At 36.1% G+C, this 17,186-nt stretch overlaps 1 protein-coding gene across 2 annotated transcripts in view; it reads left to right on the top strand.

Moving 5' to 3' along the window:
• The window catches only part of LOC101893749 (protein sprint), a 452,096-nt gene that overhangs the window by 135,102 nt on the left and 299,808 nt on the right, over positions 1–17,186 (top strand). The window lies entirely within an intron of this gene.

Genomic DNA, 17,186 nt, shown 5'->3' on the forward strand with positions numbered 1-17,186 from the left:
CATCAAAGGCAGGCAACGGCGACCGGCTGGTCTGCCTAGAATCCATTCAATTTCTCAATGATTAAATGTTTCATTCATTAGAAACATTCATTCGTTTGGCCGTTTATTTGTCCATTGGTCGGTCGTTCGGTTGGTCGGTTGGTCAATCGTTGGCTTGTACGTATTTATCAAATAATTGGGTTAATTTTATGCTCCCATCCTCTTTCTTTCACATTTAACGTTAATTTCATGCTTAAACATGATAGCGCATTGGATATCATTGTGCAACTTTACAACAATTGTGCCCGGCATCTAGACTTGATTATCATAATTGCGGCTAGTGATATGTCATCTTGTATTGTGGGTTAGGAGAACGAATGGGCAAAATCAGCGGCAACGTACCGAGAAAGAAGATCTCTCTAGAGTTAAAAGGAAGTGATTTACTTAAGACTAAAATTTAACAAAACAAAGTTAATTCCAACCGATTAGATTTTACTCTCAATTGAAAAATACTCGCGAGTGGGAGTACTCAATGAGTACGAGTTTAATAAGAAATTTACTCTTCAATATTTGTTTTATGTGGCAGTGCTTTCGAGTTCTCCTGTTTGAAAATGAGGGCAAAATGGACAGAGCGATTACCCTAAGAGTAAAGTCGAATTGGAAAACATTGCAAGAGTAGAATTTGTTCGATTTCGAGCGTAATTTACTCCATTGATGAGATTTATGCACACTAGCGTTTCTGTCTCTTATTTTCTGTCATGAGTGAACCATAAATAAATAAACTTATATGGATGATTGTCTGCCAAATTTCAAAGCTTTACATGAAATTATGTGGCGCGTTTCTTGATTTTCATATTCAGCCGATGACCCAGACTTAGAATTTAATGCAGATCAAGAATGTTTTATTATTTTGTACCAGAAATGTAGAAATATTTCGAGTTATTGAAAACCGAAAAAGTTAAAAAGTATCAGTTTGTTTTACCGGAAAATGTATTCCATCAGTACATCATTCCATATGTACATCAGATCTCTTGTTGAGGGAAATATTTAGATATACCAAGTTTGAATAGAAACGCTGTCTTGTTTCGCAAGTTATGAGAGACTTAAATATTGTGATCTCTTGTAGGAGAGGTAGTAGAAGGGGTGGGCCTATATCAATCATCTTCACACCATATCTTTTGTTAGTAGTTAGAGGCTAATATCGCATTTTATGGGCGTACTGTTATTCAAAATATTGATCCCTTTGTGGGGAAGGTATCAGAAGTAGTGGAGGGATATACTTCATCTTTATGATACCCTACACCACTTTGCTAATTTAGTTGAGCTCCGCATAACAATTAAAAAGTTTTTATGGGAGAATTCAATCATACACGCTATGATTATAATTATAATTTAAAGTTCAAAAGTCTAAATATGCCGAAGCATTTGTATCTTTTAAAATCGGACTTGTATTGCCCATTTGATATATATGGAAGCTATATCTAAATCTGAACCGATCTTGATAAAATTTGGCAAAGATATTTCTGAGCTGTATTTCATATATTTTCCTGAATATCATTGTTACGGAGTGGGTAACAAATCGGATGAACAATATATATGGGAGCTATAGCTACATCTAACCCGATCTTCACCAAATTTGACATACTAGCTTCTAGACTCAATTCGGCCGTATGTGCCACATTTCATCCCATTTCAGATGAATATTAGATGTTTGGTGCACAATAAAATGTAAATCGGACGAAGTTATATATAGGAGATATATCCAAATCCGAAACGATCTCGATAAAATTTAGCAAAGGTATTTCTGAGCTGTATTTGATATATTTCCCCAAATATTGTTGTTACAGAGTGCATATTACGGCTGCGGAGGACAAAAATAACAAATGGGATGAACAATATATATGGGAGCTATAGCTATATCTGAGTCGATTTCAATCAAATTTGGCATACTTATTTTCAAGTCCAGTCTGATCGTACGTGCGAAATTCCATACTATTCGGACTGATTTTACACGCTTGGTGCACAATAAAAGGCGAATCGGACGAAGATATATATGGGAGCTATATCTAATTTTTTACCGATTATCTCCAATGTAAATAGGGGTCGTCCTTGGGCCAAACAAATGATTTGTGCAAAATTTCATCTGGATCGGGTAATAAATGCGAACTGTACTTTGTTCACAAAAATACATGGACAGACAGACGGACGGACATGCATAAATCGACTCAGAATGTGATTCTATGCAGATCATCAAAAGGAACTGTGGGTCTATCTCGTTTCCTTTTGCCTGTTACAAACAAATGAACAAAGACATAATACCCTGACCACCTTGTGGTGTAGGGTATAAAAATGTTTGGAATTTTATGACTTGAAGGAATGGTCCGACATATTCCAGAAGGAGTGGACCAATATTGCACATCTCCGAACTCGATCAATGTTTAATGATAATATTACGATGCGCAAAGTTTGGACCAAATCGAATACTCCCTCCGAGAGTTATCGTGCGCGACAGCCAGACATACGGATGGACGGACATCGCTAGGTCGACTCCGAATGTCCTATGGCAATAGCTAATGTTATTGGGTTATATCCTCTAAAATTTCCAATACCAAAAATTCCATTTCGTAATATAGCTGATCTATACTTTCCTATCCGACATTATCCATATTAGGAGCTTAGTTAGGAAGTGTCAGTCGCTTTGTCGGCAGGTATGTACCGTCTGAATATGACCCTTTATAAATACCTCTTTGTGGTCAAGGTAGCAGGAAGAGTGAATTTTTATATCGTAAAAGTACCCACTACTTCGCCAGCGAAAAGTCTACCTTAAAATGTTTGATGCGTTCCAACAATTCATATGAGGCGTTTTAACCATCCACCATAGTATGGAGGGTATATGAAATATCCATTTCAGACCCAACAAAGTATATATTTTGGATAAGCATAATATTCTATTTCGATATAGCTTCTCTCTGTGGAAATCACTCTAGCCTCCGAACGAAATGAAGCTGGTTGATAGAATTTTACTCAGATGCGTTGTAGGTTCGCATGTTTTGGTATAGGCCCCATATAACTGTTCCGACTGATTTAAGGTTCTGTTTGGGGGTGTTAGTCACAATTTCAAACCGAATTTGCAAAAATTTGGGAGTATGAGTTCCTCGTATGAAGGAAACATCCTTGCAGAGAACAGTCAATGTAGTTAAAAGTTTTGGTATAGACCCCATATAACTATACCTCCAGATATTCGGTATTTTGATGATTTGTGTCACACTTTTTCACCTGAATTGTTTCAAATTTGGAATTTGAAGTTGCTAATGTGTGCTACTGTCAGTGACCGAAAATTGCCTATGCAGGTCCACGAATTTGTATATATTCGCCCCCAACTATATCCGTGTTTTCATGCTTTTAGCGACATTACTCACCGGAATTATTTCAAATTTGGTATTTGCAGGCACCACCTTCACTCGCAGATAATTGATTGTAGAGGTCCACGGATTCGTATAGTGCCCATTTATGTATTCAGATATTCGCACTTTTTCACACTTTTTCATCGGAATTGTTTCAAATTTGGAATTTGTAATGGATACTATCTTCTATCACAAGAAATTGCCTATACAGATCCACATCTTCGTATAGCTCCCTTATTAATGTATGTTTACGATAACTCTCGAAGAGAGTATCCGATTTGGTCCATACTTGGAACATAGGTCAGGTGCGAAAATGAAGAATATCGGCCCACTCCATCAAGTACCTTCCCCAAAGCGTCAAAATTTTGAATAATTATAATTCCTATAAAATGTGAAGTAAGTGTCCAATTTGTCTTCAAATTAGACATATCACAATTTTTTTATTAACCCAAGATCTGAGGTGAAGGTAGAAAATATCGATCCACTCCTTCTTGATCCAAAAAGATTATAAAATCCGAAATAAGCATCCGGTTCTCTTCATATTCCACACATCCCATTATTTTAATAACAAAAGATCTGCGGTGAACATAGAATATATCGGTCCTACTGGTACCTCTCTTACAAAGTGTAAAATTTTTGAATACCCATGAATCTCATAAAACGCGAAATTAACATTCGATTCCATTTAGAGATACATTTATAGGGGAGGAATAATCACAACAGAAGTTAAAATATATGTAAACAATTGAACATTGGCTGAGGGTATACATCTGTCGGCTAAACCGACTGATACTTTTTAACTTGACTTTTATTCAAAACTCCATACATGGTACTTAATTTTAAGTCTTTCAAGGTTTTATATATTTTGAAGGTCACGGAAGGGGATATTAGCACAACCTTTGCACATTGCATATGTATAAATCAACAGTGACCTCAATATCAAACTTCATAAAGCTCTATCTTTTTATCCAATACCAAATTTTTTACCGTCAAGTACGCATATCTGAAACAATCTAAATGTTTTCATCTTAGATACCAACAGTGATCCAAAATTACTACTTTTCATACAATTATAGTACGCACTTCCAAAAGCTCCGCAATAATCACAGACACCAACAGTGACAGCTATATCGAATTTCAACTCTATTCAATCTCTGTTCTATTCTATACAATATTTAGGACTATTAAGTACATTTCGAACAATTAATGTACACATTTCCAAAACCACCACTCAATACCCGATATCAACAGAGACTTCAATATCAAATTTCACGATTCCAGCTCTTCCAGATATTTTTCACCGAGAGATATTTTTAATATCAGGAAATTCCATTCAAACATCTGACTGAAATTATGAAAACTACGAATATAATGAGATACCGCTAAAAGGGTGCCATATGAAAACGTGGACCATTTCTGCAGAACAATGTCTGCTCTTCACCTTATGAAGAAATAAATTTATCCAAAGTCAGAAGGCTTAAATTAATTTTAAGCTCACCGATTAAATTTCCACCACATCTTTACTTTGTCTCTTTCTCCCCGAACAGTAACTTTTAATGTGAGGTTCGTGTCAAAGTTCACTTTTTTATTTGCTTCTATCCTGTTGCCTGCCATCGCATCGCAGCAAAAAGTAAAAGATACAAGGATAAAGTGTTTTATTACTTGTAGTTCTAAATGAATTCTTTATGAAGCGTTGTTGTACCGAAAACTAGACATGTTCAGAAAATAAATACCACAAACGTATATTCTTCTTCGTTCATACACGTAACTGTCTGCCGGGCTCGATATTCCATAGAGCCAAAGGATTCTGGCAAACAGGCAAAGAGACAAGTCCTCTGACCGAAGGTGAGACAGATGTAAACATTTCTGCAACTGCTAAACCCACATGGACACGATGCGAAAATAACCGCCATTCTAATAGCTATGTGGGTGGGGTGGTAGGTATGTTTTTAGCTTGGGATGATTCGGTTTGGGATATTGAAGTTCAACGATAGTCATGATGTTGTTGTGGTTGTTGGGGTCAACATCAATTATTGTTTTTTTTTTTTCATCGTTTTTTGGCAATGTCCCTCCCTGTGTGTGTGAGTTTCGAACAAGGTAAAAGTCTCGCCAAAAAGGGCTGTTCGGCAAACATTTAACATGTGTTTTTGTTGTATTAGAACATGTAGTAGCTCGCTAGTTGGACCACTAGAAATAACAACACCAACAAATACACACAAACATTATTTTGTCATAAAAAGACAATGGCCAAACCTCAAACTAAAAACCAAAAATTTTCAGATGAAAACGTGGTTTATTGATTGAATTTTGTGGTCATCTGTGAGTTTTAAAATAACATTACGCTCCAATGAAATTGTCTTTGTTACAGTCGTCGACCATGAATGGAAATAAAGTGAAACGGAAAAAACAAAAAACAGAGAAGGAAAGTACATAACCCAAAAATGATCAGATCTGAGGGCATATATCTTCTCTCGCTTAGCTGCAATAGGTAGATATTTATGGAATGGGCATAAGTTTATTTAAAAGTCTCATGTTGTGCAAATATCTACCACCAACCGGGCAGCAGTCATTAATTACAAATACTCGACAAAGACAAAAAGAACAGAAAGCAGGGCTAAACATCGTTTATAATTCCAATATAATAAAACAAATATTTGTCAACTGGACATGGATGTATTTATTACATATCCAATTGAGTTTGGTATGTGGCATTGATCGACTTTAATTCTTGTGGAAATGCATTGAAAATTGAAACTTGAAAACAGTTCAATGGTTGTAAATTTAATTAAAACGTCACTGAAAACTAATAAGATTATGTGAAAGGGTTGAGAAATACAGAACAAAACGTATCGGTCGGTTCAGAGAGTTAAATACCCTCTGCCTTAGGATGACACATCTTCATCCGAGACCTGAGTTATAAGATATTTGAACATGCATAGTTTGAAGAACATGGAAATATGAAAAAATCTTTTTTTTTTGGGATATAGAAGCAAGTGGATAAATATTGTAAATATTGCCTCCTTCCGTTCCGTTATATGCAGGGTGAGATGAAAAAACTGCAATCAACTTCAGACTGCTGTCGTCTCTAAGCCACATTTTGGCCGCAGACTTTGGAAATTTCAACAGGACTCAGCACGCGCCACCCAAAAATTATTAAAAAATTAGGTTCCTCGGATACCAATCCGGTGGACTATTGCGTCTGGAAAAATTTAGAAAGCAAGATTGGCACTAAAAAATACCAAAGTGTCGATCACCTCTAGCAAGCGCTTCACCGGGAATGGGCCAAAATACCGCAGAGCAACATTCGAGCAGCGTGTGGTTTCATTGGCCGTTTGAAGGCCATAATTCGTGCCAAAGGTGACCAATTCGAACCAATCTAAACTTATTCTAAAATTTGATGCTATTTCTTGCTCTCATTCAAATTTAAAAAAAAATGTAAAAATTATGGCGTTTGACTGTGTTGCAGTTTCACCCTGTATATTGCCATGTGCCAAATTTGGACATTATACTTCACTCCCCTCCCCTTTTATGAGATATATGATATATATGTATATATCGACTCTAGCCTCTAGGTTTCTTTGGACGAAAGCTATTTCAGGGTATTTGGTCCATTTTTCCATAGATATGTCAAAATCGGCTCATGCTTTCTTGTACCTCCCCCACAAAAGGTGAAAATGTTCAAAGACAATAGCTTTCCTTTTAAGAAGGCACGTGGTATCTGATGCCGTTTAAATTTTACATATCTTTATATTTGAAAAATCTTTAGGTCCTCTCATATAGGGAGTCAGCATCCTTCTAGAGCCTTCCCAACAATAGGTCAGAATTTTGAATAATTTTATCTCGCATAGAAAGCCGATACCTTAGCCGAGGTTTCTTTTAACTATACATATGAAGTTGAAATACTACCTGACCTAATACCATCACCTGCATTTGGAATTTTCCACCCCGGAGAATTTTGGTTGGGAACGTGGACTTGTGAGTACCGTTGAGGGGAAACTATAGAAAAATATAAAGTTCTCTTCCTCCAAAGTAGCCAAAATAACAGTTTTAAGCTAAATCAATTGGAAAATGTGGTACAGACCCTCGTAATAGGTAAACTCAAGAGGCACCTTTATATGGGTACTACTCCAAAATATTCTTTGATGATTCTCTATGAAGAGATTTTCTACCCCCTTGGAAACCAAGAGTACAAATAAGGACCAAATCAATTGAAACGTGTGGCCAAGTCCATATAAGTCTTATACCAAAACGTATTTTTGCAAGTATGGTTTCTTCTTTCTAAGAACTCATTTAGTAAGACAAATATGGCTAAAATATAAAAAATACTTGAAATAGGGGGAATACCCGTATATGCGGACTATATCATACATATAGACATTATCCATAGTTTGTACAAATAATTCTCCCATAGGCTTGCATTAATTTTTTCTTATGTATTGAACGAATTATTTGAGGCTCTTTCTGAATGGTTAAAACCCCATATATAATAAACTCTAAAAAAGTTTAGCCTGGCTGTTTCACGATGCAATAGGTCTAGTGTGTAGTTGGGTCTTATAGGACTTTTCCTTCTGATTCAAAATATTGAATAATTATTATTCTTAAAACAATACAACGATTTCCTTCAAATTTCGAGAAAATTGAACATTTCTACCACACAAATATCTAATGAAAATATGGGATGCGCATATACACACCTTCTGGTCCCTTAGAAATAATTGTCTGTTTTCTTTCAATTTTGCACATGCCAATATTTTTATCAGTACTCGATCAAATATGAAAGCGGACTATATCGGTCCATTTTCAGGTACACCCTCTACAATATTTCAACATTTGACAAAAAAAAAAAGTTCGGCAGGGAAATGTTGACCTATATAGAAATTGTTCTACTAGAGGAATAATACATGGTATCGTTAAATGCGGGCTTTTGGAAAAGTGGACCTATATAGACAACATTCTGCCACAGGGGGTATAAGCCGTTATGAACTCTAAATAGTGAATTTTAAATTATTCCGTTAGAAATTGTGGCTAAAATTGTCCAAATAGCCAATATCGGGAGGTACGACTATATGGGGTCAATACGTAAACCTATATATGGACCTATATGGATAATATCCTGCAGGAGGGTCCTACCTATTATGAACTCTAAATACAAAATTTTAAACTTTGTTGGGTCTAAAATGATTATTTCGATGAGTTACAAACGGAATGACAAACTTAATACATCCTCCTCACTAGGTATGTGGAGGTTATCAAAAATATACTTATGTCTCATGTAAAGTGAGGTGAACTCGAAACCTTCTAAATCGCAATACTTATATCAGACCTCAGTTAGAAGCGAACATGGAAAGTATTGGTCAATTCATATTTATACCTCCCCCAAATATACTCAAAATCTTGGCTTCGCATGCCCGAATATCTCGCATGGAGATGTGATGTGGTGGTATATACGTTTTGAAAGCTTACATTGCTTACAGCCATATGGATACACAGGGTACATATCATTTGACACGGACAAATCGTGTTTCATGGTTTCTTTGGATAAAATCCATTTCCGGACATTTGGGGTCGATCTAGGGGTGTCTGGTGCGCACGACAACTCTCGAAGGGAGTATCTGATTTGATCTAAACTTGGTACATCGCAATACTATTGTCAAACTTAGATCGAGTTCGGAGACGGTCCACTCCTTCTGGTACCTCCTTTATTAAAGGTCAAAATTTTCACAGAAAATAATCTGCCTTATGGAGCATGAAAAGATCGTCCACTTTTGTTCAAGCCTTGCTACTCTTAATAATTGCATTAGTGTTAAGTCAGGTGTGAAAATCGGTCCACTCCATCAATTACCTTCCCCACAAAGTGTCAACGATTTGAATAACCAAAACGCTCTAAAAATCCAAAAAATTCAATTAATTTTTTTTATAAACTTTTCCTCTGATTTTTTTAAATTCGCAAATAGTTATATCTATTTTTTTCCTATAAATTTGGAATTTTAAATTTTGATTTATTTTTAAAATTTTAACAAAAATATCTCTTAAAACATTTGATACCATTCTTTCTCCACTATTTAGTATCCGTTGTTTTTATAAAAAACCAGTAAAGAAAGTCTTAAAGTCGGGCGGGGCCGACTTTATGATACCATACACCACTACAAATATTGTTGTTACAGAGTGCATATTATGGCTGCGGTGGACAAAAATAACAAATCGGATGAACAATATATATTGGAGTTATAGCTATATCAGTACCGATTTCGATCAAATTTGGCATACTTATTTGCAGGGCTAATTTGGTCGTAAATATTCATACTATTAGGGCTGATATTATACGTTTGGTGCACAATAAAAGGCAAATCGGACGAAGATATATATGGGAGCTATACTAAATTTTTACCGATTATCTCCAATTTCAATAGGGTTCGTCCTTGGGCCAAACAAATGATTTGTACAAAATTTTATCTGGATCGGGTAATAAATGCGAACTGTACTTTGTTCACCAAAATACATTGACAGACGGATGGACAGATGGACGGACATGCATAAATCGACTCAGAATATGATTCTATGCAGATCATCAAAGGAACTATGGGTCTATCTCGTTTCCTTTTGCCTGTTACAAACAAATGCACAAAGACATAATACCCTGACCACCTTGTGGTGTAGGGTTTAAAAATAACAAATGTGACTAATCCGGTAAAAGTTATTTCTTAAGACAAAAAAATAAAGTTAATTTTAAACTATACGAAAATGCTCCTCAAAATTTAAACCATGGAAAATAGAAGGAAAAAAATAAATATACTTCCTCAAGCCTTTTAAAGCTCACCATCATAAAATAATTGATGTTAGTCAAATAAAGCCCAAAAATCTTTTAATGATCTAAAGATATTTATATTCGCCCAATGTATTTCTTTATCCATCTACTACCATCAATCATTACAAGTTCTACCATAAAAAATTTGGCACATTTATGGTCAATCTCGTATACTTTATTTTAAAGGTCTTTATTTCAACATCATTAATTACAAGCAGATGATAGTGTTACTTGACATGGATATGGGCATTTGAATAATGCCTACAGTATCTGATTACTCAAAAATCAAACCCACACAACAGCCACACACATGATGGCGCTTATTAGCCCGGTCTGGTGGCGTTACAGTCATTAAAAGAATTCCTAATCATGTAAATTAGATGATTATTAAATGCCCCTCACGTCGTCATCTATTTTTTTTTTTACATTGTAACTTTGACTTAACAACAAAGTACGGCTACCCATTGGTGTCGCATTCCATTTTCGTTACGCAGTAGCGTCGTGTCGACGCTTGATTTTTGCTGGCCATTTGTAAATATTTCGAGTGACAACAGCAGTACAAAATAAAGTGACAAACGTGACAAATGCAAATAAAAATCGTCAGCAGATATCGAGGAGAACGGCCGCCGGCATGAGTGCGGACAATATGACATATGAGTAGTTTAGGATCATGTTCTGGCATCTGTGACAGCCTAACGGAATGACTAACTTACTACTCTCTAGTCTAGTCTTGTATGCATGTCAAAAAAAAAAAAAAAAAAAAAAAACGGAAAGAGTAACACAAAAATCAAAAGTCAGTTAGCCTCCACGCTTTAATATTATGATCCGTCAACGGGTTTGTTATTTTCCAACACCCATTGCCACCAGTCGAAAGAGCCCACCACTACCACACAGACCGAAACACAAAGTGTGACTTATTGAGTTCTTCGGCGTAAATGAAATTCATACGAGTCTGGCCAATTTGTGTGAAAGAGAAAAATTGCGTGACATTAATAAATGGCGCCGCATCGTATAATGTCATCACTGGTGATATTCACACAAACTTCGAGAAAAAGCCTTTCACCATCATTACCAACCAACACTGTTACACACAACCGCCGAGAAACACTTTTGATGAAATAACCATTTTACAGTTCCAAGATGTAAATTAGGTGGCCGTGTCAACACCATTTCTCACATACTGTGGGAAGGAAAACTTTTCGGTATTTTTTCCTTTAATACAAGATCTAAGGGCTTTAGAATTTAGTCCTTCTTGCACAAAATGTTTTTCAAGACATTTGGAGTCGATCTAGCCATGCGTTTCTGGTAGGTTCTAATGATTACTCTCGAAGAGAGGAACCGATGAGGTACAAACTCAGATCAAGTTCGAAGGTGGCCAATGTCGGTCCTTTCCATCTGCTAACTGCACTATAAAAGTTTCAAGTTGTTCATTTTAAGTATAGTTCAAAACCTACACCACTTTGCATATTTAGTAGAGCAATATGTATGGAGGAGCTATACCTATATCTGAACCGATTTCCACCAAATTTGACCTACTGGTTTCTAGGCTCGTACCAAATAAGTACCAAAATTCCATTCTATTTAAGCTAATATTACACGTTTGGTGCACAAGATGAAGATAAATATGGGAGCTATATCCAAATATTAACCGATCTCGATAAAGTTTAGCAAGAATATTTCTGAGTTATATTTGATATAATTCCCCAAATATCGTTGTTACAGAGGTATTATTACGGCTGCGTAGGATAAAAATAACAAAATATTTGAACCGATTCGATCAAACTTATTTTCAGGTTCAATCTGGCCGTACGTGCAAAATCTGTATGGGAGCTATACCTAAATTTTGACCTATTATCACCGATTTTAATAGGTATAGTCCTTGGGTCAAAAAAATTATTTGTGCAAAATTTAATCTGAATCTAAATTTGAAATATACTTTGTTTACAAAAATACATGGACAGACAGACGGACGGACATGCATAAATCGACTCAGAATATGATTCTATGCAGATCCTCAAAAGGAACAATGGGTCTACCTCGTTTCATTGTGCCTGTTACAAACAAATGCACAAAGACATAATACCCTGACTACCTTGTGGTGTAGGGTATAATAAGCCAGTTACCACTTTATACCTTCAGCTACAAAGGGTATATATCATTATATGCGGCCAAAACGTGCCTCATCGAAATAACGGAATGGTCTAAGATCTCTTTGGACCAAATTATTTTTTGGAGATTTGGAGACGATCTGGAGATATTCGCTCATCTGTCTATCTTGATGAATCACACAATATCTTTTGAAGGGAGGATGCGATTTGGTCCAAACTTGGTACATCGTAATATTATTGTCAAACATAGATCGAGTTAGGATCGAGATGGGCAACATCGGTCCACTCCGTCTGGTACCTCCCCCACAAAAGGTCGAAATTTTCAAATAAAATAATTTATTTCATAGAAAGAACAAGTAAAAAAGAAGCTAAGTTCGGCAGGCCGAAATTTGTATAACCTCCACCATTCGGAAGGAACTTGAAAAATGTCCAAAAATGCAGTCCAAAAATACCGCTTAAATGAAAAACTTTGTATGGGGTCTATACGAAGACTTGGTCCTGTATAAGTAATAATTTTTGTTATGGGCTGTAGTACCGATTCCGAACTTCAAATACGGAATTTAAAATAAACTCCGGCGAATAATGGCCCTTTTATAATCAAAATACCAAATATAGAGAGGTGCCGTTGTATGGGAGCTATACAAAGACGTGGACCTGCATAGACAATTTTCCGTTGTAGGACCCATTACGAATTTCAAAGACGAAATTTGAAACAATTCCGGTAACAATTCTACGGCAGCGGGTTCTACGATACCGGATTGACCCGAAACAACAACATCCTAGTTTCGGCCAACGGCTGTCAACCTAGTATGTACATGTTAGTGTCTGTTTATTATTCTGCATTGGTGGCAGCATATTCCGGAATGCTTCAATTGGTCCGTGCCGGGATTGAGGAAAACCCCGGACCTTGGTTCTGCTCGGTTTGTCAGATCTGTTTCGGTGCGATGTAATGGATGTAGCGAATGGGTGCACTTTAAGAACTGTTCCGAACTAAAGCGTTTGCGAGACTACAGTGAAAGGGATTATGTTGCGAAGTGCTGCAATAGCGTAGTCCCCTGCGAGTTCACTTCTTTGTCGTCCTCATCAGAGGTGTCGTCGGAGTATGGAACTCCACTGCAGTCTCCAGAACAGCAACCAACACCGCAGCATTTAACGCCACATGTTGCCGTTCCAACTCCGGATTGTGCATCGTTCTTGCAATTCAAATGCAACGGACTTCGAAAAATTCAATATCGTGGACCTATATAGACAATTCTCTTCCAGGGGATAATGTAGTCACAAGGAACTACTTGTGAAGAATTTCAGACGCTTCCATTAAAAAATGTGGTTAAAATCATCAAAATACCGAATATTGGGTGTACCGATATATTGGGTCTATACGATATCGTCGACCGATATAGCTCGTCTTCGAACTTGACAGATCGGTGCAAAATTTTAGCTTCCTATCTTTATTCGTTTTGACTCTAGCTAAATCGTCTTAGAATTTTGCGCTGATCAAGAGTATACTTTGTTATGTCTAAAATTATTATTTCAATGAGTTACAAACGGAATGACAAACTCAATTTATTTCCATACTATGTGTGGTGGAGGGTAAAAAAGGATCATTCGCTTTTTTGTAAACTTTGCAAATCCCAATATTTTTGTCCAGTGCTAGGTCATGTGTGAAAATGGGCACTATCCATCACTCCATAAAGTACCTCCTCCACAAATTACAAAATTTGAAATAATTAATAATGTCGCACATCCCAATATTTTTACTAACGAAATATCTGCTGTGAAGATGTAATATATCGGCCAACTCCTTCTGCTACCTCCCAAAAGAGTAGACAAAACGCTCATAAAATTCGCAACAAGCTTCCGATTCTCTTCAAATTTCACGCATAGCAATATTTCTTCCAACAGGAGATCTGGGGTGAAGATGTTAGACATCGACTCACCCCTTCTGGTACTTCCCCCACAAAGTGACACAATGTGCAATATTTATATGTCTCATAACATGGGAAACAAAATCGCCGATTCTATGCCAAATTTTTCAGAATCCAAAAAATGTATGCGGACTGGAATGGACAATATTGGCCCACTCCTTCGTAACTAAATGTAGTGCAAATTTCTTAGGAAAGCTTAGTTAAAACATAGGAAATGTTTGTAATGGTGGTGGCTAAAGAGAAACCTCCTTTTTTGCAAAAAAAAAACTGGAAGTTTGAGTCCAATTTTTGACAAGAAAAAAATTTCCAAGAAAGTAAAAATACGAGCTCAATGGATATTAAACTCAAGAGACGGGAAATTTTAATAAAAAGTAAAGGGTGAAGAGTACATTAAAATGTTCAAGACCACATACCGTACACTTATTCATGAATAGCGTACAATTTTATGTCCATCAGTTAAAATTACGTTAAAACTCGCGCTTAAAAATGGAAATTATGGGTCGATATTTAGATATAGCCCCTATTTCGGAACCTCCTGACTTTCGGAATTTCAAATATTTCGCCTGTAGTTTTATATTTCACTCTCTATGTGCGTAGATTCAGTCATTCCAAAAAATCTTCAATGTATTTATATCTCACATATAATGGAACTTTCGAATTTGAGTAATTTCGAGGATAGTCGAATTGGCCCTGTTTTTCCATTTTGAAGCGTATAAATAGCGTATAAATAGCTCGTACATAACGCCATATTTAATCACCACACTAAACCATTACTTTGTTTTGTATGGGAATGTAAAAAAGCTCGCCTTAGGAAATGGTGCAACATAACCGCCATGAGCTTAACAACATTTTCATTTTCAACTCTAACCCAAAGTGATGATAAAGGTCGCTGTCATAAAAAGCTGTTAGAACTTGTGTTGTGTGTATGCCATGATGATGGGGTTAAAAGGGTTTCTATGCCGTTTTTTGTGAAGTTTTTTCTAGTGATTTTTTTACAAATGCCGGAGTATTATTCGAATGCCTTAAACCCTATTATAAGACCGACAACATTTTTTATTGTGGATTATATCTCAAATTAGTAAAACTCGAGTTACTTTCATATCATCTGCAATGGTTGGATTATCGTAGCTGGCTAATTTTTATTATCCGAACTTACATTAGTGTTACACTCCTTTGGCTCTGTTATTGTTTCCCTTTTAATGGCAAATGTCTGTTCTTATGTTTGTATGTGTATGTCTGTGGGTATACTATCTGTCTAACTAAATGTGTAATGCTATCTCTCATTGACAATGTGTGCGCGTGTGTGTGTAGGTGTTGTTTGGGGGGGTAAATATGTTTGTCAAGGATTAATTAGGGGTTCTACAGGTGTTGTTCGCCTTGTGGTTGTGGTCGTTTCATCTTCATTGTGTCTGGTAATTTTCAACAGCTTTAGATGTCTACGCCCCCCCCCCCCCTTTCTTTATTATAACTCTTCATTATCATCGTTATTGTTGATGTCATAAAATTAGTTTAAACAAATCCACCTAATTAATTTATATGTTGATATAAATATATTTACATTTTTACAAGTGTTGAAACATAGACACAAATACTTGCCTTTATTAAGGAAAAAACATAATGAGATGTGGGGAGTAATTTAGGTAGAAGATAATTAAGAAAAGCGTAGAAGGGTTGGAGACATCTAGTTTTCTCTGCTATTGACGTTATGAATCAGTGAGTATTCGTTTAGGCTTCACTTCATTATTCCGTTTGTAGCCACTTTTTTCAATGGAATTGTCTGAGAATCTACACAAGGAGTTATTTGTGAGTACTTTACTCCCTAGAAGAGAATTGTCTATATATATTCCACGATGTATACGCAATATAACGATACCTCCCGACATTCCAGATTTTGAGGATTGTAGCCAAATTTTTTAATGAAATAAAATTGGAAGTCTTTGTGAGTACTTTAACCCCTGGAAGAGAATCGCTTACATAGGACGATATCCAGTATTTCCATGATTTTAGCGACATTATTAACCAGAATTGTTTCAAATTTCGTATTTAAAGTTCGTAATGGGTACTATCACCTAGGGAAAAATTGTCTATGCAGGTCCACGTCTTTGTATAGCCCCATACAGCGGCACCTCCCTTTATTCGGTATTTTGATGATATTAGCGACATTATTCATCGGAATTTATTTCAAATATCATATTTAAAGTTCGGAATCGGTACTACAGCCTATGACAAAAAATTACTTATACAGGTCCACGTATCATAGCTGCTTCTTCACGGAATTGCTCTAAATTTAGAGAATATGTAACAGGTTCTAACTCCGGTGCTAGAACTTTGCTACATATGTTCACCTTTTTCCTATAGCCCCTATGTAACGGTACCTCCCGATATTCGGTGTTTTGGCTTTATTCTTCATATTCCATAGTAGAATTTCATGACAAGTGGAATGTGGAATATTTTAGCTTGTTACGATATCGTTTAAAGAGAGTTTTAAACGTATTTTAAAAAAGGATCAAAAAAATACACCTTTGTTCATTCGATCGAGGGTTACAATTCTACTGAAATATTGTATCTACAATATTGTCGAAACCTAAAACGCACGGATTTCGAGGGATCGAATCTGAAAATTTCCAAAAGTGTTGAAGAGGGCGGAACTTGCGGCCCCAATTTAGGTAACTTTGCTATCTAAGCTTTCAAAATGCCGATACACTTGTCTTCTTGTTTTAGCTCTACTTTCATAATCTGCGGAATTTTCCCGGTAATTATTTTTATTTACATTTTTAAAAATGTACCAACTTGTTTTTTACAGTATATCTATTAAGGATTTTTATTATTTCTTGGTTAATCAAAATCCTTTTTCAGATCGGGAAATAAACTTCTTTCATTAACTGATGCACTAGACATGAAAACTGCTACAATTTTACAACCTTTTATATTGCAGTGTGACCATAAAGAGTTATTGTTGGACACA

This window comes from Musca domestica, unplaced genomic scaffold, assembly GCF_030504385.1.
Source record: "Musca domestica strain aabys unplaced genomic scaffold, Musca_domestica.polishedcontigs.V.1.1 22, whole genome shotgun sequence".
NCBI lineage: Eukaryota > Metazoa > Arthropoda > Insecta > Diptera > Muscidae > Musca > Musca domestica.